Source organism: Pinus tabuliformis, chromosome 4_2, assembly GCF_031772625.1.
Source record: "Pinus tabuliformis cultivar Carrire ecotype Pingquan chromosome 4_2, CPIR1, whole genome shotgun sequence".
Classification (NCBI taxonomy): Eukaryota; Viridiplantae; Streptophyta; class Pinopsida; order Pinales; family Pinaceae; genus Pinus; species Pinus tabuliformis.
The window spans coordinates 918,400,728-918,425,134 of NC_142304.1; positions in this window are offsets into that span (position 1 = coordinate 918,400,728).

Below are 24,407 nucleotides of genomic sequence, written 5' to 3' on the forward strand. Positions count from 1 at the left end.
TTTCTTGTGGCTACATCTATAGAGATCTATATTAGAAGGGAGGCCACATACATCACAGGTGATTTTGCAAAAGACAAAATAGAAATGATGTTGAATTGCTTCCAGAAGGACCATAATATAGCAAATACAAGAGAACATCACCTTCATTGCAATTTTGATTGGAGCAGAGCAGAAACACTTTTAGCTCTATCTTGAGGTCTAAGCATAGGTATATCTTGAAGATTAATGGCATACTTTTTCCTGGTGGCCGACAGATAATTCAGCTAGGAAAAGGTTAACTTGCTTACAAATCTTGAACTAGCATATCTTATGAGGGTTCTAAAGTTTTGTTTTTGGGAGAAGAGTATTTTATCAATAACAAATTTTCAGAAAGTGGATCAAATTTTTCTATCACTATTACCTTTGTAGAGCATTTGATAATATCACCAAAAGTGTTGAGATTAGTGGAAGAGTCACAAACAATATCCAATCATCAAATATGTTATGAAATGAATGGGATTTATCACTCATAAACAAAACAACACATCAAAGCATTTAATATACTCACAAGATGAAGCTAGAAACCCACCAGCCTCTCAAAAGAAACAATGTGAAGATGGTGTAGGCCTCTTTTCAAGACCGATAAGAAGAGAAAGTGACCAAGTCATTGCTTGAGAACAAAAATACACTATATGTGGAAAACTAGCATGAGGTTATATGCCATGATACGAAACATAGCAATAAACAATAGTAGTCATGGAGAGAGTTATGCTTAGAATTATTTTGATGATTTGAATAATAAGTAAATACCCCTTGGTTACAACAATCCTTTGACCTTCTACAACTTAGTTATGATGTCTAAGATTGGTGCTTGTCACTACATGTACTGTAAACCCCAGAAAAGAAGCTAAAAATTAGTCTATATAACCAAGGAAACCAAAATTTTCAATGTTTATGAGAATTGAACTAGATGCAACCATTGCAACAAGGACATAAACCATGATTTTATCTCTAAACTCCTCAAAGTCAACCATGATGGCCTTGTAGCTCTAAGTGAAGGGGTTTTATTTTTATTATATATTAGAATGTTATAATATAAATTTTATTTATATTTTAAATTATTTAATTCTAATTATTTAATCAATTGAATTGCAAGGGATAAGTAAAAAGGCGGGGCGGGGGGTGGTTGGCGTTTATATATCAGAATGTTATTATATTCTTTATTAATTTATTTAATCATTTAAACCACTAGGGATAAGTAGAGGGTTTTTAATAATAAGGATTTAATGGGATTAATAAATTATTATTAAGTATTGGTTAAAATTAATTTTTTTTTTATTTTATTCATATGGTCAAGGTAGAAGCTTAATAACAAATAATATTAAGAAAATTTTGATAAGGAAATAGTAATAAAAATAAAAATTAGAATGAGCGACAGATTTTAAATACAAGGAGGACAAGAACAAGACAATTAGTAAAAAAATAAACCAAAGGAGAAGCCCTAGGAGGATGGAAAAGACAGCTCTAAGGAAAAGGAACAGGGAAAAAAAGGGGAAAACCTCAGAAACTAAAAAAGGGGGGGAAAGGGGGAAAGGAAGGTAAGACTAAGAAGAAAGGGCAGGGATCCAACAACTACTGATCTTCCAGCCGTCATCTCTATTGAGATTGTTAGGCCTTTTTTCAATTTCAATCACTTCCCTGAATTTACGGTGATGGAATTGTGCAACCTTGGTAATAACCTTTGCCTCCTCAATATAGACATGGTTCTTGGTCTTTTCTGCATGCTCTGCTAATGCTGAAGACTTGGTTCTCCCATGTCTTAGGTCGGCTGCATGTTCGCTAATCCTTTGATGGATGGAGCGCGCTATTTCCCCGATATAGGGGGTCCCACAAGAACAAGGGATCAAGTAGATACCCTTCATGTCCTTAGGGTCAATGGGATATTTCACTGATCAGAGGGATTTACGAATGGTATTGAGGAGCCAAAAGGTTGAGGGAATATTATACTTCTTAAGGAACCGAGCAATCTTGTCTGTGGTTCCCTGTACATAGGGAAGATGGACACCTAGCAGGCGTCTACTTGATCCCTTGTTCTTGTGGGACCCCCTATATCGAGGAAACAGGGTACTCCATCCATCAAAGGATCAACAAACATGCAGCTGACCTAAGACATGGGAGAACCAAGTCTTCAGCGTTGCGAAAAAGACCAAGCATCATGTTTGTATTGAGGAGGCCAGGGTTATTACCAAGGTTGCGCAATTCCATCACCGTAAATTCAGGGAAGCGATTGAAATTGAAAAAAGACCTAACAATCTCAATAGAGATGACGGCTAGAATATCAGTAGTTGCTGGATCCCTGCCCTTTCTTCTTAGTCTTACCTTCCTTTCCCCCTTCCCCCCCCCCCCCCCTTTTTTAGTTTTCGAGGTTTTCCCCTTTTTTTCCCTGTTACTTCTCCTTAGAGTTGTTTTTTCCATCCTCCTAGGGTTTCTCCTTTGGTTTAGTTTTTTACTAATTGTCCTACTCTTGTCCTCCTTGTATTTAAAATCTGTTGCTCGTTCTAATTTTTATTTTTGTTACTATTTCCTTATCAAAATTTTCTTAATATTATTAATCTTATCTGTTATTAAGCTTCTACCTTGACCATATGAATAAAATAAAATTAAATTAAAATTAAAATTAATTTTAACCAATACTTAATAATAATTTAGTAATCCCATTAAATCATTATTATTAAAAACCCTCTACTTATCCCTAGTGGTTTAAATGAATAAATAAATTTATAAAGAATATAATAATATTCTAATATATAAAACCCCCCTTTTTACTTATCCCTTGCAATTCAATTGATTAAATAAATTAGAATTAAATAATTTAATATATAAATAAAATTAATATTATAACATTCTAATATATAATAAAAATAAAACCCCTTCACTTATCCCTAGTATTTATATGATTAAAAAAAAGAAAAAAGAAAAGGGAATTAAATTAATTAATTTAATAACCTAAGGAAAATATTTTAATTAAATAAATATAACATTCTAATATATAATATATTATAATTAGTTATTAGAAGAAAATTATTTACTATAATTAGAATATTATTCTATTATTAGAAGTTATTACCTTTGACTTATTAACATTTTAATATTTTTATATAGTCTAGCCGTTTATATAGCCATTGATGGTCAACCTAGTCAACCTAGCAGTTTGGAAGATCTGCTCTCCCTATTTATTTTACAGCCATGATCTAACTCCTCAACTTGTCGTGACGATGAACCACACTAATTGGTTCAAAACGCGTCGACAAAGATTTTCTACATGTGATTTACGCTGAAACTCTTCTTATAAATGTTATGGATCACAGAAGCCTCAATTCAATAACAAAAATATACACAAGTCAAAAGAAATATAAATAAATAAATCAATGTATATATATATATATATATATATATATATATATATTCAAAGAAAAGTAATCAATAAATAAAACAAAGTCAACAATAAAATATGGGGTTGAGGCCCATTAAACAACTAACAAAAATACGAAAAGGAGTTTAGAACGAATAGGTTGATAAAATACTTAAGAAAACATGAAGGATCAAGAAAATAAACTCTAATGAAGAATAAATCAAAAACAAAGACTATAAAAAGAACACCAATACCTACATAGATAAACAAACAAACAAAATAAATCCCAAAAAGAAACCTAAAAAAACTAGGAGGATAGGACATAGATCGAACTTCTACTAATATTTCAACCATCATCTCTATTCAAATTATTGGGTCTTTTTTCAATTTCTATGGCCTCCCTCAATTTACGATGATGGAAATGAATAACCCTAGCAACGACTTGGGCCTCTTCAATGCAGATGTGATGCTTAGATTTATCTCCATGCTCTACCAAAGTGGAGGAGCAGGTCCTGCCATGTTTGATGTCAGTGGCATGCACACAAATCCTTTGATTAATTGAGCAACCATTCTCACCAATGTAAGGACTCCCACAAAAGCACAGGATAACGTACACCCTCAAAGAATGATGATGCCTCTTTTTCTCATCAGGTATTTTGTAAGGAAGCTCATACAAAACAATATCTTCATGCTAATTCACATCATTTCCGAGCTCAAAAGCTTGGTGTTCTCAACACCTTAGTGACTAGAGCTTTAAGAGCTTTTGATGGAAACCATCTCAATGAAGAGAAAGCACATCTCCTAAGTGTTGTCTTTAGTAATGGATATAGTAGACACCAATGTACTAAGGATTTCCTTGGAGCTGAAAAAAGGTCCTAGTGCTAAAAAAGATAGACAGGATCGATTTTGGTGTTCATCTTCCTTTTATCCAAGGGACCACTAACAAGATTGTGAGGATCCTAAGGAAGCATAAGGTGGCTTCAACCTTTAGACCTTTAAATACCATCCAGAGCTCCCTTAGATTTGTAAAAGACCCAATGGACCCCAAGAACATGAAGGGTGTTTACGTTATCCCATGATCTTGTGGGACTCCCTACATTGGTGAGACTGATCGCTCGATTAATCAAAGGATTTGTGAGCGTACCGCTGACATCAAGCATGGTAGGACCCGCTCCTTTACTTTGGCAGAGCATGCAGATAAATCTAAGCATCACATTTACATTGAGGAGGCCCAAGTCATTGCTAGGGTTAGTCATTTCCATCATCGTAAATTGAGGGAGGCCCTAGAAATTGAAAAAAGACTCAATAATTTGAATAGAGATGATGATTGGAATATTAATAGAAGTTGGGTCCCTGTCCTGTCCTCCTAGTTTTTTTATGTTTTTTTTTAGATTTATTTTGTTTGTTTGTTTATCTATGTAGGTATTGGTGTCATTTTTATAGTATTTGTCGTTGATTTATTCTTCATTAAAGTTTTTTTTCTTGATCCTTCGTGTTTTCCTATGTATTTTATCATCTTATTCGTTCTAAACTCCTTTAGTATTTTTGTTAGTTGTTCAATGGGCCTCAGCCCCATATTTTATTGTTGATCATGTTTTATTTATTGGTTACTTTTCTTTGTATATATATATATATATATATATATATATATATATATTTCTTTTGAAATATGTATATTTTTGTTTTATTTTATTTGTTTTCCATGAATTATTTTTATTTATTAAACGATCTTGTCTCAATTAAGGTTTTGACTCCTTTTTATAATTTTTGACTTCCTTATTTGGAATTGGAGTTTGATTTTTATTTTATTTTATATTTTATTTTATTTTTGTTTTTTATTTATTTTTTATTTATCTATTTATTTATTTTTATTTTTTCGATTATTTTATAGTAATACATTTTTTTAATAATATTTGATTTTAATAAATTAAATTAAATATTATTTTTCAAAAACTAACCGTTTATATTTGTTTTTAATATATTAATAAATTAATATCATAATTTAAATATTATTGTTCAAATATACTAGTTACTTGAAATTATGGTCTCTACATTGCTCTCTATTTCAGCCTTTGGTCTATGTCTTCCTCTGGTCCTCGTGAACCACACTTGTTGGTTCGAAAGGATTCAGCAAATTTCTCTGATGTGATTTCTCCGAAAAGACTTTGCTTAGTTTTTGTGGTGTTTTCCAATTATTTATTGAGAAAAAATGTATTTAGTGCTGAATGACTTATCACCTTGCCATTATTGTGTTGACTCATCTTATTTTAATATCTATTCTTATTTTGCATATGCTAGTCTGGGGTACCTAAATCACAGGTGCATTTTTATTTTCACTTTCATGGATCTTCCCTTAAAAGGTCAATGCTAAGACATCGAACATGATCTCACAACTCGTCTTGAATTATAGGAGTATCATGATTCATACGACAGAAGGATTGCAAGGTTTCTTCTCTTGATTTCTGGATTAAGTTTTAGTTACGAAATATCTCTCAACTCATCTTGAATTGTAGGATTATTATGATTCATACGGCAGAATGCTTGCAAGTTTTCTTCTCTTGATTTCTGAATTAAATTTTAGTTACGAAATATGTCCCTTCTCTAAATCCACCCTAAAAGGATGTAAATTGAGCTTGGGGAGGAATTATTATGTTGTGGTTGCTATCCATAGTTGCTTCTCATGATAGATAGTAAATGCAGCTTTGCCATTATCTAAGCAGTTACGATTGAAGCCTTAACCCGTAAGCTATCAAATTTGTCATCAACTACACCTTTGATCACAACAGAGGAATCTAGGTTAGTATATTGCTACAGGCCATGTTATTTATTTCAAGGTAAAAATGTCACTGAGGCTACTACTATATCGTGTACAATAGTATCTACTTCTCTTCTACTAATGTCTATGGAAAATGTATACAAGTATTTCTAGTATGTGTATGCACTCTGAAGACCACTACTACCTACAGCAACTTCAGCCTATTAAAACAACATATCTCCTTATTTAGATTTGGTGTTGAAGGATTCCATTTTACAGTTTGAAATTTGCAACAGCACCTTGAGTTATTTCAATGGGAAAATATGGAAATATGGTAGGACTTATCGAAAAAAAAAGCATTTCAAAGTTAAAGTTAGTACTCAGTTCATGTGTAGAATACTCAAGCCCGTTTCCATCTTCCAGAAAAGGCCTTGGTTGTTTTTAGTTTCCATCCTCCAGAAAAGGCCTTAGTTGTTTTTAGTTGCATATCTAGAGTGAAACTAAGTCCCTGAAAAATTCAGCATTAGTACACAATAGATGTGCTAGGACTTTGAAAAATCAAAATGGAATCTCCCTGCAACAAGAACAACACACATATTGAACGACTGTGAGAAAAGTACGTCACAGACATACCAAATGAAATAAAAAACACAAAAAAATAGTTATTACCACAAACTTTTATGCACTGCACTAATGGGCAAAAACAGATATGAACCAGCCACCCCGTAACTTGGTTAAGATGCCAAAGAGTATAATTTATCTATGTGCATTAGTCCACATTTTCTCCATATACAAGCATCTAACAATAGCATTCCAGTAATTCTTGGTCTCGTATCTAACAATGAATTTCTGGTATCTCTTGTTCTTCGTTTCCCTAGGTCCCTGTCAGAATTTTACAAAAACATATTCTAATTTTGATAGCTCATTTTAAATGGGAATTGAGGTTTCTCTCCAACTTGTAATTAAGAACGGACATGAAATGCATGGTCAACTTTCTAAAGAAATAGAAAATCTAAAAAATAACAAACTTTATTGACCTTATAATTCCCTTATGTAATAAAATGGGGCACTTTCACTATGTTCAGGGAACTTATCTTCAACATCATGTAAGAAATATTTAACTTCCAGATAAATCTCCACCCATCTATTGCTTCCTATAGAAACTATTCATCAATTACTTTCTTCAACATTATTTCATCTATATCTTTCGCATTATTTAAAGCATCACATTGACAATATCTTCGTTCTGTCATGTATAACTAGAAGTGACCTTTTAATAGTGCATTCAATCATACCCATGAGGGTTCACCCAGGTATTTGTATTGAAACGTGTGGAAATAAATAGCACTATCTGCATGCAAATCATATAAATATTTCAAATTTCAAATTTCAAATTTCTTTCATCATTTTCATTGTGTTGTAAACAAATTTTCAGATTCATCGCATTCATTATATTTAATATGGACGTTGAGAACCAGCCATTATGGTTCATCTTTTTCATCCAGAAAATGAATCATAGTTACTGATACGAATATAATGAATGCGATGAATCCAAAAATTTGTTTACAACACAGATAAATATTGCAAATAAGGAAAACATTTTCATGTACATTACTTTGTATGTTGACATACAAGTTACAGGTCTGTTTTGGGATGCCTATGTTAAGTTTCTTCCCACCCATACGACGCAGAGTTCATCATGACCTTTTAATCAAGTCAACATGGAACACATGAATAGCAGGGGGGATTTTCAATGGCCAATTTTAGCATCCTTTGAAAAGAAATTGTCTAGTTAACAAAGTGAGAAGAAAGACTCTGGACACTAACAATTTTGATATCCTTGTAGAATATGAAATGCCTTATTTCCAGCCAAATGAGAAAACAGTACTATGAAAAAAAAAACATATAAAAGATAAAACAATTAAAAAATGAAGTGACTGTGTGAGCTAAGAAATGCTGCAAATCTCATATATTAAATTCAATTATAAACTACATTCTTAAATAGTAAAACTATTACTAAAATATTTGTCAATCAACTCTGCAATCAATCTACTGGCAACTTCCAGCACTGACCATCCTAACAATCTGCTGCTTTAATTTTACAGACAACACAAAATCTGTTGCCTACTTTGTCAGCAATTTACATAACTAATTAAGCATTATTCCCAACACTCCCCCTTAATGATTAATGAGGATTTACTATCTTATCTCGTAATGCCAAAAACTGATCTTTTGCAACTACTTTAGTGAATATATCTGCTAGTTGATGCTGAGTATTTATATGCTTCAATTCAATCTCCTTCTTCTGCACGAAATCTCTAATGAAGTGATATTTCAGGTCAAAATGCTTTGTCCTGCTGTGATGAACTGGATTCTTTGCTAACTTGATGGCACTTACATTATCACAATAAATCACTGTAGACTGAACTTGTTTTTCTCCAATTTCTTCCAAAATTTTTCTGAGCCAAAGAGCTTGTGTACCTGCTGAGGTAACTGCACCATATTCCGCTTATGTGGATGAGAGGGCAACAATGCTTTGTTTTTTTGAGCTCCATGTAATCAAACCATAACCAAAAGAGAAACAATTTCCAGATGTGGACTTACGGTCATCAAGACTACTTCCCCAATCTGAATCACTAAATCCAACAAGATTGAACTTTTCAGAAGAGTAGTAATGAATACCAAAATTTAGAGTGCCTTTCACATACCTTAAAATCCTCTTAGGTGCCTTCATATGTATTTGAGATGGATTTGTCATATACCTTGAAACAAGTGAAACTGAATATGTAATATTAGGCCTTGTGTGGGTTAGAAAAATCAAGCTCCACACAATACTTCTGTAAGTTTTCTCATCAACTAAATCAGCACCATCATCTCTACATAACACCTCTCCATGAGCACTTGGAGTAGGGGATGGATGACAATCAAGCATATCAAATTTATTTAGCATATCCTGTGCATACTTTATCTGACAAATGAAAATCCCATCCCTACTTTGATAAACCTCCATTCCTAGAAAATATTTCATGATGCCTAGATTTTTCATCTCAAATTCATTCATCATAGCAGCTTTGAATTTATCATTCATCTTAGAAATACTACCCATATACAATAGATCATCAACATACAAACTTATGATTAAAATATCAATACCTTCTTGTTTGTAGTAAAGGGTAGGATCATTCTTACTTCTCTGGAAGCCATTTTCCTGAAAGTATCCATCAATCCTTGCATACCACGCTCTTGGTGCTTGCTTAAGGCCATACAAAGCCTTCTTCAACTTGTAGACATTATTCTCCTTTTCTTCCACTTCAAAACCTTGTGGCTGCTCCACATATACTTCCTCTTCTAAGTACCCATTCAAGAAGGCACTTTTCACATCCATATGATGTATGCTCCACTTTTTATGAGCTGCTAATGAAATCAACATTCTAATGGTCTCCTGTCTTGCTACTAGTGCAAATGTCTCTTCATAATCAATTCCATACTTCTTTGTGAATTCTTTAGCAACTAATCTTGCTTTGTGTCTTTCAACACTCCCATCACTGTTAAATTTAGTCTTATAGACCCATTTGGTGCCAATCTTTTTCTTGTCATGTGGAAGCTCTGTCAACTTCCAAGTGTCATTCCTTTGAATGGAATCCATCTCTTCTTGCATGGCTTGCATCCAAACCTCATTAGTACATGCATCTTCAAAACATGATGGTTCAAATTCAGCCTTAGCTAATAAAGCAAAATTTACTATCTCACCTATAGGGCTTTCTTCATGTGTTTGATTTGCACTCCTCTCATAAATATCACTCAATCTTCTTACCTTCCTTGTAGAACTTGGAGAAGAAGTTGGACTTGAAATTGATGTTGAAGAAATTGATGAAGGGCTGCTTGGTGGAGTTAAGCCACTAATTACAGAAACATTAGTTGGCTGCTCATTATCATTATCAACAATTATATCATTCAAAACAGATTTTGTCTTCTCAACATGGCCTTTTTGATGACCATAAACTCCCCCTTCATCAAAAATTACATCTCTTGAGACAATAAGCTTGTTAGTTAGAGGATTATACAATTTATAAGCCTTGCTTGTCTCACTATACCCAATAAAAATACATAACTCACTCTTTGCATCTAACTTTTTTCTATTCTGATCAGGTACATGCACATAAGCCAAACAACCAAAAACTTTGAAATGATTAACATTAGGCTTTTTTCCATACCAAGCTTCATAAGGAGTCATATTTTCCAGTGCACTGGTGGGGCTACGGTTCAGGATGTATACTGTTGTAGCAACTACATCTCCCCAATAAGTGTTGCTCAATCCCTTAGTTTGTAGCATGCATCTTGCCATTTCAACCACAGTACGATTTTTCCTTTCAGCTATGCCATTCTGCTGGGGTGTGTATGCTGTAGTATGCTGCCTCCTGATGCCATTCATATCACAATAACTCTGGAAAGCTTTTGAGCATAATTCTCCCCCACGGTCAGTCTGCAAACATTTGATCTTGCACCCTCTCTCATTTTCTACAAGGGCTTTGAACTTCTTGAATGTATCCAGGGCTTCACTTTTGGCCTTCAAAAAATAAACCCAACAATTTCGTGAGTAATCATCAATAAAAGTGATGAAATATGATGACTTACCCAAACTCTTAGTCAGCATAGGACCACATATGTCTGAATGAACAAGCTGAAGTGGGTGACAAGCCCTCCATGCACTACCCTTTGGAAACCTTTCCCTTGCATGCTTTCCTTTAGCACATCCTTCACAAACCTCCTTATGCTCTTCTACCTTGGGCAAACCAGAAACTAATGCATGTGAGGTTTAAAACTTCAAACTGTGAAAATTTAAATGCCCATACCTGAGATGCCATAACCAACTTGAATCCTCATAAGCCATATTAGCAAGATTGTTGTTATGTTCATCAAACCTCAAGGGAAACATCCTATTTCTTGTCATAGGCACAACAGTGATCACCCTATTTCCCTTATTCTTATCATAGATAGTACATGTCTTATTTTCAAAGACTAATTTATAATTTTTCTCACATAGTTGTCCAACACTATCTATGAATACTCTTTATACTCTTTATTTTCAAAGACTACTTTATGCTTCAATTGTGGAGTATAATAAATGTCATGAATACTCTTTATACCTTCTTTTGTTTGGACCTCCATAGCTCCTTTGGCAGCAACCTCCAATGATTTATCATCACCAAGCTAGATCTTGGATTTGAAACTTCCATCCTTTGCTGAAAACAACTTCTCATTCCCCGTCATATGGTTAGAGCATCCAGAATCTAGGTACCAAACATCTTTACTAGTATTTTCACCTTTGGCATAAGATAAAAATAAGTGATCTTGAGGATACTCACCACTTTCATGAGCATAATTAGCATTTTTACCTTCTTTCAATCTGCATTCTCTTTCAAAGTGACCATACCTGTTATAATGGTAACATTGAACATTTCTCTTATCAAATCTACCTCTACTTCTTCCTCTGAAACTACCTCTTCCACTTGAGCCACCTCTTCCTCTACCTCTTGAATAATTTTGGCTTTGCCATTTACCTTGACCTTGATGGCTTTTGGTATTGCTGCTACTTGCATCTTCAATCTTTGTAATTGATAATTTAGAGAAAAAAGCTTTCTCTACAGCTTCAAAACTTTCCTTCAATCTTTCTTCATGAGACATCAAAGATCCAACCAATTCATTAAACTGTAGTTTTGTTAAATCCTTACTTTCTTCCATGATTATTACAACATGATTCCATCTATGTGTTAAAGACCTCAATACTTTTTTAATTAAAACTTCATTACTTACAGCTTCTCCAAGTGTAGCCATTTTATTGACCACATCTTTGACTCTCACACAATAGTCACTGATACTTTCAGCTTCTTGCATCTTCGAATTCTCGAACTCTCGCCTCAATGTCTGAAGCTTGACCACCTTAACTTGATCACTACCTTGGTAAGCTTCTTGTAGAGTCTCCCAGGCAGCTTTGGCAGTTTTTGCTCCAGATATTCTTGGAATGATAAGAGCTATCTGAATGTGAAACAAAGCTTGAGCATTCTTCTTCCTTGCTTCCTTTCTTGTTGTTCTTTCATTGGCTGTAAGAGCATTCCAATCAGCTGGCTCTTCATATCCTGATTCAACAATCTCCCACAAATCTTTTCCAATCAAAAAGGTTAGCATCTTAATGCACTAATAATCATAATCGTTGCCATCAAATTCTGGAACTAGCATCTGGTTAGAATTCGACATGATTAACTTTGGCGAAATTCCAACAATACAGCTTTAACCCAAAAAAAGTTTACCTGCTCTGATACCACATGTACAATATGAAATGCCTTATTTCCGTCCAAATGAGAAAACAGTACTATGAAAAAAAAAAACATATAAAAGATAAAACAATTAAAAAACACAGTGACTGTGTGAGCTAAGAAATGTTGCAAATCTCATATATTAAATTCAACTATAAACTACATTCTTAAATAGTAAAACTATTACTAAAATATTTGTCAATCAACTCTGCAATCAATCTACTGGCATTACAGCGAATTTCCAGCAACTTCCAGCACTGACCATCCTAACAATCTGCTGCTTTAATTTTACAGACAACACAAAATATGCTGCCTACTTTGTCAGCAATTTACACAACTAATTAAGCATTATTCCCAACAATCCTTACCAGATCATTATTTTACTCTTAATTTCCTTCACGTGAATGTGCTAAGGTTTGTTGTATATTCTAAGCAATAGTTCTATTCATTCACTATTTATATCAATTCTAACAGATGAATATAACAAAAATCATTGATTTGTGTTGAATAGATATTCTCAAGCATGGAAAGAAACTTTAAAGTGCCATTTTACCCTAGAATTGTGAATTTGAACTTGTTTCCAAACTGTCAAAGACATATCGCCCTTTTTTTACTTGCATATCATCAAAAAAATACATTTATCTAACCAGAGGCAAAGGGTTTTGGAGTTTTCTAACCCAACATTTCTACAGCATTAAACTTATGTGTTCGACAAAAACCACCATTAAAGTTTACTTACTTGCATAACATCAAAAAACTACATTTATATACTAAATAATCATCTTCTTCTGGGTCATGATGTCTTGTTTCTTCCATCTTTGCTGCTTCAGCTTCCCCTTGTTGACCTACGTCCTCAGGTTCAATCTGCACAGCCACTTGTTGAGTTTCCAGTTGTGCAATGAGCTTCGGAGAAGGAGCTCCATGATCACCCCTAGCTTGTTCTTTATCACCGCCCTCCTCTATGCCAAACACCTCCTTAAGGACTGAAGCGACTGTGATTTCCACTTTTTCTTCTGAGTTCTCCACCTTCCAATCGAGATTCTCGATCTTATCATGATGGCCTACGATGCTTCCTGGAAAATATCCATTTCCTTCCTCAGTCCTTCTAACTGACCTGTCACAAGGATAAAGTGAGACCTAGCTTCAGATGAAATTTTCCCTCTTATCCACGAGATCATCTCCTCCACTTGGCGCCTGAACGCACCAAAGGGATTCTCAGGAGAGTCTCCAACTCCACTTCCAGACGAAGAAGCCATATCCTTATCGCGAAGAGGGTGTGGTGCAATCCAAATTACATATACCCTCCCTAATCATCCCCATATAGCTAAGATCATTTCCAAATCGACGGCGCTAGAGGTTGCGTCAGATCCAATTCTCTTCATTAATGCACTTCCTGCGAACAAATTTGTTTCCATTGTTTCTTACTTCAAGAAAAAATCCCACACAAATGACCTTAGACAATCCTCCTTGAACTCATAAATCGATATTCCTTTGTTGCCCCTCTACATTAAATATCGACCAATGGACTCCATGTTGTCCTTGACCCTGTCATGATTCTTTATAATTATCCATATGAAGATTGAAGAGTCCAGCTTATCTCCACACCTTCCTCTGCGTAACAGATGTACCAATGTATATATTATGCAATGTATATATTATGCAATTAAACTTCGTGTTAGATAAATCACCCTTCTACAAATTATTATTGTTGTTTGAGGATCTCCATTTAATGATCTTCATGGGGTGTGACATTTGGTTGGTGCGCCCTCATCCACCCTAAGGTCGCCTTACTCCAGGATGATGGCCCAGTTTTCTTGTTCATCTAGAGGCTTATTGTTTTCCCTCTTAATATGGAAAAATTGTGTGAATTCAAACTTATCCAGCGACAAAAATATTATTTGCAAAGTTGGGTGGTTCATGATCCCTGTTTTTTTTACCAATTTATACTTTTTTGGATGGTAATAAGGGAGTCCCCAGAAACTGATAATTGGGTTATTTCTTTGACTAATGCCAATATCAACCCTTTCCATAAACCATATGCTTATGTTTGATTGTTTGTGGTTAATCCCAATCCCCAAGTAAACTTTTTCCAAACTTTTTCATCGGGGCAGAAAATAACCCCTCCCACTCCAGCCTCCCCTAGATTCCCTTTCACCACTCCATCAAAGAATAGCTGAGACTGGCCCAAATTTTCCTTCCATTTCTCAAATTGATCTTCGAGCATATGAATAAGATATTACAACTTCTTTTAACCTTTGATTGAACATCCTTTGTTGTCAATTTTCTTTTTGACCTTAAGTCATTCTCTCTCTGCCTCTATATATACATCCATATCACTAGAGTCAAACCCCTTCACCGACACAGCATCAAATAATAGTTGGGAGGCTTTCCAAGTTGTAGCTAAGGAATTAGGCTCCCTTCCTCTAAATATGACATGATTTCTAGTGTGTCACACCACCGAGCAGATGTATTTCGGGATAACATTCTAGCACTTGGAAATAATTGAAGATGAACCATATATAACTCCACGGAGGATGAGAGCACCAATTTTCAAACATTTATGACCAATTGGTTGGAATGGCACAGAGTTGGAAGATAGGTTGTAAGGCCTCTTTCCGAAACTTTAAAGTGAAGGAGAAGTGATGGAAAACATGGGCTATGTCTTCCTCTGCGTTTCTACATAGCACACACCAACAAGGGCCCTGAATCTACCTTTTTCTCAGATTCTCTTGTTAATATTTTACCATGAATCATTTCCCAATAGAAGGTATTTACTTTCAGAATTCCATCCTTGTTCCACACTCTAATCTAGATGCTTGAGGCTTGGGGATGTGGGAGTTAATACAATAAAATTTCATACCCATGTTTTACCGTATAATACCTCCATTTACCGCCTTTCTAGGTTCTCTAATCCAATCTATCTTTAGAAATCGACGCATACCCTTTAAGGGCCTTGACAGCCTCGTTCCAGGACAATGAAAACTCAGGGGGATAATTTGGGCAAGACAAACCCACCCTGGGACCATTATTATCCCCAACTGAAATGTTTGCTAGCCTTCTTATTCCTTGCGCCTCCATCCAACTTGTCAATTCCTTCATCTTAGTAGAGTCCTACAATGTCTCCCTAGGGATTATACCATCTTTCCAAATTTTGATACATTGCTCATCCCCACTTGCCACCCTATATTTTCCAACACCACTGAAGTTGAGGCTTTACAGAGCTTCCATATTTTAGTTCTCGTCCCTTCCCATCTGTCTTCCTTCAGTCTGAGAAGATGATTCTTATGGAAGTAATTCCTTAGATAGGGCCATTTCCACCATTCCTTAGATTTTGTCAATAATATCCAAACCAATTTATCTCCCAGAGAAAAATTCACGAATTTTGGATCTTTGATTGTTAATCCCCCATTTTTTCGGAAGTCTGACAGTGTTCCAATTTATCAAGTGAAATTGTTTCTTGTTGTCTTTTCCTCCTTTCCATAAAAAATTTCTTATCACGCAATTGATATTGTTCATTATATTTTTGTTTTATTTTATTTGTTTTCCATTAATTATTTTTATTTATTAAACGATCTTGTCTCGATTAAGGTTTTGACTCCTTTTTATAATTTTTGACTTCCTTATTTGGAATTGGAGTTTGATTTTTATTTTATTTTATATTTTATTTTATTTTTGTTTTTTATTTATTTTTTATTTATCTATTTATTTATTTTTATTTTTTCGTAATACATTTTTAATAATATTTGATTTTAATAAATTAAATTAAATATTATTTTTCAAAAACTAACCGTTTATATTTGTTTTTAATATATTAATAAATTAATATCATAATTTAAATATTATTATTCAAATATAGTCGTTACTTGAAATTATGGTCTCTACATTGCTCTCTATTTAAGCCTTTGCCATGGTCTGTGTCTTCCTCTTCCTCTGGTCCTTGTGAACCACACTTGTTGGTTCGAAAGGCTTAGGCAAATTTCTCTGATGTGATTTCTCCAGAAAGACTTTGCTTAGTTTTTATGGTGTAAATGTATTTAGTGCTGAATGACTTATCACCTTGCCATTATTGTGTTGACTCATCTTATTTTAGTATCTATTCTTATTTTGCATATGCTAGTCTTGGGTACCTAAATCACAGGTGCATTTTTATTTTCACTTTCATGGATTTTCCCTTAAAGGTCAATGCTAAGACATCGGACATGATCTCACAACTCGTCTTGAATTATAGGAGTATCATGATTCATACGGCAGAAGGATTGCAAGGTTTCTTCTCTTGATTTCTGGATCAAGTTTTAGTTACGAAATATCTCTCAACTCATCTTGAATTGTAGGAGTATTATGATTCATACGGCAGAATGCTTGCAAGTTTTCTTCTCTTGATTTCTGAATTAAATTTTAGTTACGAAATATGTCCCTTCTCTAAATCCACCCTAAAAGGATGTAAATTGAGCTTAGGGAGGAATTATTATGTTCTGGTTGCTATCCATAGTTGCTTCTCATGATAGATAGTAAATGCAGCTTTGCCATTATCTAAGCAGTTACGATTGAAGCCTTAACTCGTAAGCTATCAAATTTGTCATCAACTACACCTTTGATCACAACAGAGGAATCTAGGTTAGTATATTGCTACAGGCCATGTTATTTCAAGGTAAAAATGTCACTGAGGCTACTACTATATCGTGTACAATAGTATCTACTTCTCTTCTACTAATGTCTATGGAAAATGTATACAAGTATTTCTATGTGTATGCACTCTGAAGACCACTACTACCTACAGCAACTTCAGCCTATTAAAACAACATATCTCCTTATTTAGATTTGGTGTTGAAGGATTCCATTTTACAGTTTGAAATTTGCAACAGCACCTTGAGTTATTGCAATGGGAAAATATGGAAACATGGTAGGACTTATCGAAAAAAAAGCATTTCAAAGTTAAAGTTAGTACTCAGTTCATGGGTAGAATACTCAAGCCCGTTTCCATCTTCCAGAAAAGGCCTTAGTTGTTTTTAGTTTCCATCCTCCAGAAAAGGCCTTAGTTGTTTTTAGTTGCATATTTAGAGTGAAACTAAGTCCTTGAAAAATTCAACATCAGTAGGCAATAGATGTGACTAGGACTTTGAAAAATCAAAATGGAATCCCCTTGCAACAAGAAAAACCCACATATTAAACTAATGTGAGAAAAGTACATCACAGACATACCAAATGAAATAAAAAACACAAAAAAATAGTTATTACCACAAACTTTTATGCACTGCACTAATGGGCAAAAACAGATATGAACCAGCCACCCCATAATTCGGTTAGCATGCCAAGAGTATAATTTATCTATGTTCATTAGTCCACAATTTCTCCATATACAAGCATCTATCAATAGCATTCCAGTAACTCTTGGTATCATATCTAACAATGGCTTTCAGGTATCTCTTGCTCTTCATTTTCCTTGGTCCCTGTCAGAATTTTACAAAACCATGTTCTAATTTTGATAGCTCATTTTAAATGGGAATTGAGGTTTCTCTCCAACTTGTAATTAAGAACTCACATGAAATGCACAGTCAACTTTCTAAAGAAATAGAAAATCTAAAAAATAACCAACTTTATCGCCCTGTTAATTCCTTTATGAAATAACGTGGGGCACTTTCATTATCTTCAGAAAACTTATATTCAACATTATGTAAGAAATATTTAACTTCCAGATAAATCTCCACTCATCTACTTCCGGACAAATCTCCACTCATCTACAGCCTGCTGTAGAAACTATTCATCAATTACTTTCTTCAACGTTATTTCATCCATATCTTACCTATTATTTGAAGCATCACAATGACAATATCTTCGTTTTGTCCTGCATAACTAGAAATGACTTTTTAATAGTGCAATCAATCATACCCATGAGGGTTCACCCAGGTATTTGTATTAAAACGTGTGGAAATAAATAGCACTATTTGCATGCAAATCATATAAATATTTCAAATTTCAAATTTCTTTCATCATTTTCATTGTGTTGTAAACAAATTTTCAGATCCATGGCATTTATTATATTTAATATGGACGTTTAAAACCAGCCATTATGGTTCATCTTTTTCATCCAGAAAATGAATCATAGTTACTGATAATGAATGCGATGAATTCAGAAATTTGTTTACAACACAGATAAATATTGCAAATAAGGAAAACATTTTCATGTACATTACTTTGTATGTTGACATACAAGTTACAGGTCTGTTTTGGGATGCCTATGTTAAGTTTCTTCCCACCCATACGACATAGAGTTCATCATGACCTTTTAATCAAGTTAACATGGAACACATGAATAGCAGGGGAGATTTTCAATGGCCAATTTTAGTATCCTTTGAAAAGAAATTGTCTAGTTAACAAAGTGAGAAGAAAGACACTAACAATTTTGATATCCTTACCAGATCATGAAAAGAAATTGTCTAGTTAACAAAGTGAGAAGAAAGACACTAACAATTTTGATATCCTTACCAGATCATTCTTTTACAGTTAATTTCCTTGACGTGAATGCATTAAGGTTTGTTGTATATTCTAAGCAATAATTCTATGCATTCACTATTTATATCAATTCTAACTCATGAATATAACAAAAATCATTGATTTGTGTTGAATGGAATATTCTCAAGTATGGAATGCACCTTTAAAGTGTCATTTTACCATAGAATTGTGAATTTGAACTTGTTTCCAAACTGTCTAAGACATATCGCCCTTTTTTTACTTGCATATCATCAAAAAAATACATTTATCTAACCAGAGGCAAAGGGTTTTTTGAGTTTTCTGACCCAACATTTCTACAGCATTAAACTTATGTGTTCGCCAAAAACCACCATTAAACTTTACTTACTTGCATAACATCAAAAAACTACTTTTATATACTAAATAATCATCTTCTTCTGGGGCATGATGTCTTGTTTCTTCCATCTTTGCTGCTTCAGCTTCCCCTTGTTGACCTACGTCCTCAGGTTCAATCTGCACAGCCACTTGTTGAGTTTCCAGTTGTGCAATGAGCTTCGGAGAAGGAGCTCCATGATCACCCCTAGCTTGTTCGTTATCACCGCCCTCCTCTATGCCAAACACCTCCTTAAGGACTGAAACGACTGTGATTTCCACTTTTTCTTCCGAGTTCTCCACCTTCCAATCGAGATTCTCGATCTTATCATGATGGCCTACGATGCTTCGTGGAAAATATCCATGTCCTTCCTCAGTCCTTCTAACTCACCCGTCACAAGGGTAAAGTGAGACCTAGCTTCAGATGAAATTTTCCCTCTTATCCACGAGATCATCTCCTCCACTTCGCGCCTGAACGCACCAAAGGGATTCTCAGGAGAGTCTCCAACTCCACTTCCAGACGAAGAAGCCATATCCTTATCGCGAAGAGGGTGTGGTGCAATCCAAATTACATATACCCTCCCTAATCATCCCCATATAGCTAAGATCATTTCCAAATCGACGGCGCTAGAGGTTGCGTAAGATCCAATTCTCTTCATTAATGCGCCTCCTGCAAACAAATTTGTTTCCATTGTTTCTTACTTCAAGAAAAAATCCCACACAAATGACCTTAGACAATCCTCCTTGAACTCATAAATCGATATTCCTTTGTTGCCCCTCTACATTAAATATCGACCAATGGACTCCATGTTGTCCTTGACCCTGTCACGATTCTTTATAATTATCCATATGAAGATTGAAGAGTCCAGCTTATCTCCACACCTTCCTCTGCGTAACAGATGTACCAATGTATATATTATGCAATGTATATATTATGCAATTAAACTTCGTGTTAGATAAATCACCCTTCTACAAATTATTATTGTTGTTTGAGGATCTCCATTTAATGATCTTCATGGGGTGTGACATTTGGTTGGTGCGCCCTCATCCACCCTAAGGTCGCCTTACTCCAGGATGATGGCCTCGTTTTCTTGTTCATCTAGAGGCTTATTGTTTTCCCTCTTAATATGGAAAAATTGTGTGAATTCAAACTTATCCAGCAATAAAAATATTATTTGCAAAGTTGGGTTTGGTTCATGATCCTGGTTTTTTTTACCAATTTATACATTTTTGGATGGTAATAAGGGAGTCCCCAGAAACTGATAATTGGGTTATTTCTTTGACTAATGCCAATATCAACCCTTTCGATAAACCATATGCTTATGTTTGATTGTTTGTGGTTAATCCCAATCCCCAAGTAAACTTTTTCCAAACTTTTTCATCGGGGCAGAAAATAACCCCTCCTACTCCAGCCTCCCCTAGATTCCCTTTCACCACTCCATCAAAGAATAGCTGAGACTGGCCCAAATTTTCCTTCCATTTCTCAAATTGATCTTCGAGCATATGAATAAGATACTACAACTTCCTTTAACCTTTGATTGAACATCCTTTGTTGTCAATTTTCTTTTTGACCTTAAGTCATTCTCTCTCTGCCTCTATATATACATCCATATCACTAGAGTCAAACCACTTCACCGACACAGCATCAAATAACAGTTGGGAGGATTTCCAAGTTGTAGCTAAGGAATTAGGCTCCCTTCCTCTAAATATGACATGATTTCTAGTGTGTCACACCACCGAGCAGATGTATTTTGGGATAACATTCTAGCACTTGGAAATAATTGAAGATGAACCATATATAACTCCACGGAGGATGAGAGCACCAATTTTCAAACATTTATGACCAATTGGTTGGAATGGCACAGAGTTGGAAGATAGGTTGTAAGGCCTCTTTCCGAAACTTTAAAGTGAAGGAGAAGTGATGGAAAACATGGGCTATGTCTTCCTCTGCGTTTCTACATACCACACACCAACAAGGGCCCTGAATCTACCTTTTTCTCAGATTCTCTTGTTAATATTTTACCATGAATCATTTCCCAACAGAAGGTATTTACTTTCAGAATTCCATCCTTGTTCCACACTCTAATCTAGATGCTTGAGGCTTGGGGATGTGGGAGTTAAAACAATAAAATTTCATACCCATGTTTTACCGTATAATACCTCCATTTACCGCCTTTCTAGGTTCTCTAATCCAATCTATCGTTAGAAATCGACGCATACCCTTTGAGGGCCTTGACAGCCACGTTCCAGGACAATGAAAACTCAGGGGGATAATTTGGGCAAGACAAACCCACCTTGGGACCATTATTATCCCAAACTGAAATGTTTGCTAGCCTTCTTATCCCTTGCGGCTCCATCCAACTTGTCAATTCCTTCATCATAGTAGAGTCCTACAATGTCTCCCTAGGGATTATACCATCTTTCCAAATTTTGATACATTGCTCATTGCCCACTTGCCACCCCAAATTTTCCAACACCACTGAAGTTGAGGCTTTACAGAGCTTCCATATTTTAGTTCTCATCCCTTCCCATCTGTCTTCCTTCAGTCTGAGAAGACAATTCTTATGGAAGTAATTCCTTAGATAGGGAAATTTCCACCATTCCTTAGATTCTGTCAATAATATCCAAACCAATTTATCTCCCAGAGAAAAATTCACGAATTTTGGACCTTTGATTGTTAATCCCCCATTTTTTCGGAAGTCTGACAGTGTTCCAATTTATCAAGTGAAATTGTTTCTTGTTTTCTTTTCCTCCTTTCCATAAAAAATTTATTATCACACAATTGATATTGTTCATTATAATTTTGGGAGCTAGAAGACCAAAACTAATGTACATGGGGAGAGAAGATAAGACATATTTTATGAGAATTGATTTCCCTGCTACATTTAACCACCTTTCTCCCCAAGAATGGATTCTTTTTTTAATTTTTTGGAGGACCACTTCCCAATCCTTGATAAAGGAAGGTCTCAGAGAAATTGGTAGACCAAGGTACGGAAAATATCTCTAGTTTTTGGCTAAAGGGAATCCGAGGACACTAGAGATTTTGACTAGGGTGCTTTTAGAATTGTTCCAACCAAGAATTAGAATTTTTTTCTTGTTCACTAAACCCCCTGGAAATCTCAAATAGCAATCCAAAACCTCTTTGAAACTAGAAGCAAATATTTTGAATGCCCCTTAAAGGAGAAGGGTATCATCTACGAACTACGAGTGACTAATATCCTTGACATTCCTAGCTATCTTTAACCCTAGAAGGTGTCCAGTCTCCCTTCCCTCTTCAAGTCTTCTACTAAAACTTTCAGCTATCATGAAATATAAAAGAGGGGATAGAGGGAAACCTTGCTTCAAACCCTAGGAGGCCATAAAAAGGCAGATGGGTGCCCATTAATAAGGGGGGAGATCTAGGGGCAGCCAATGCACGCCTTTATCCAAAGAAAAAATTCTTAACTAAACCCAAGCTTGGATAAAAACAAAGAAAAGAAAAGAATGATTTACTCGACCAAAGGCTTTAACCATATCCAACTTGATGACCATTCCTTCATGTCCCACTTCCTTGCTAGAGTGAACTACTTCTTGTACCAGAATGATATTGTCCAAAATATTCTTGTGTTGCATAAATCCACCTTGGTTCTTTGATATAAAGGAGGGAAGGATGGGTTTCAATCTATTGGCATTAATTTTGGCTAGTATTTTATACGATGCATTACAAAGAGAGATGGGCTGAAACCTGGAAAAATTCTTTGGATTCGATTCTTTTAGAATAAGAGCCAGTCAGTATGAACTTATGTCTCCTCCCAATTTTTTCTTCTCGTGGGCATAATTTAGTATTCTTAGAATGATCAGGCGCTCAAAAATTTGCTCAAAATTCAAAGTTGTCAGATCAATGTGAAACCTAAACAACTGTATAGTGCTCCTCATCTTGAATCTGGTGCAACTCGTTTCGCGTGAAACACACTTTGTATGCTCCCATAAACATGTTCTATTTGTTTTCTTAAACAGGAGAATTTTAAAAAAAAATGCAGACAGCATAGTCAACAGTCTATATGGTAGGGTGACTATGCAAGTGATTGTTTTACCTCTGTCGAATGGTGTGCTGACACGTGGCAGGTGCCTAGGTGGAGTTTTGGATGAGTTTGATTAGTTGGTTGGTGTCCAACCACAAGCTGCCACATAGCCCAGCCAGTGGTTGCCACATGGCAAACCGAGGGCCACCAAAAATCAGGTTAAGGTCCGAGCAGCAGCGGGCGGGGGTCGAACCCGCAACCTCCAAGTCCAAAGTCCAAGTCATGGCCAATATGTCATACGTTATTTCCTAACATATTATGGTTGACACATATATTTCAAGTTCATGTGTTGTGCATTCCGAGAAAAGGGTCAACCCTTGAGCGTATGCCACCCCACAAAACCATGGTGGAGTGAGAAGGGGCCAGCCCTTGGGGGCTTGCCACCCCATACGACCACGGTGAAGCGGAGTGTGGACTCGGCCAATGGGGGCAGGCCGTTGGCCTTAGCCCTGGGCACGTGGCCCCCCCATATGTCCAAAATTTTCAAAATTAAGGACTTATAGAAAATTTAATATGTTCGACAATTTCACCCAGAATTAGGCAAAATCAGCACTCAGTTAGTGGAATTCGAGGCGAATTTGTAGGATGGTGCCGAATTTGGGGAAAATTGAGGTGTGATTAGCAGAAAGACTTGGGGAAGTCATAACTTCTTCAATTTTTTACCAAATCAAGAGAAAGAAGAGGTTAGACATACATTTTTGGGCATTCTGGAGCCATTGGAATAAGTTTCATAGCTATTTGAGCATTGTAAACTAATGTATTCACACTTTTGAGCATAATAGAGAGGGTCAAGCCATTGGAAGCTGGACCAAGGAGACGTGGCCCAAGCGGGGTGAACTCCTTCATTATGTGTTGTTGTGACATTGTTTTGGTGATGTTCATGTTTGTTATATGATGTTGTTCAGTCATTTGTTTATGTTAATTTTTATATGAAATTTACATAAAAACGTTCAAAACCTCAATTTTAAACTTGCAATTAACCTCATGAATCCTTAAGAACTTTTACATATTCTGAAGAGGAATTTAGCACAGAAAAACTAATTTTC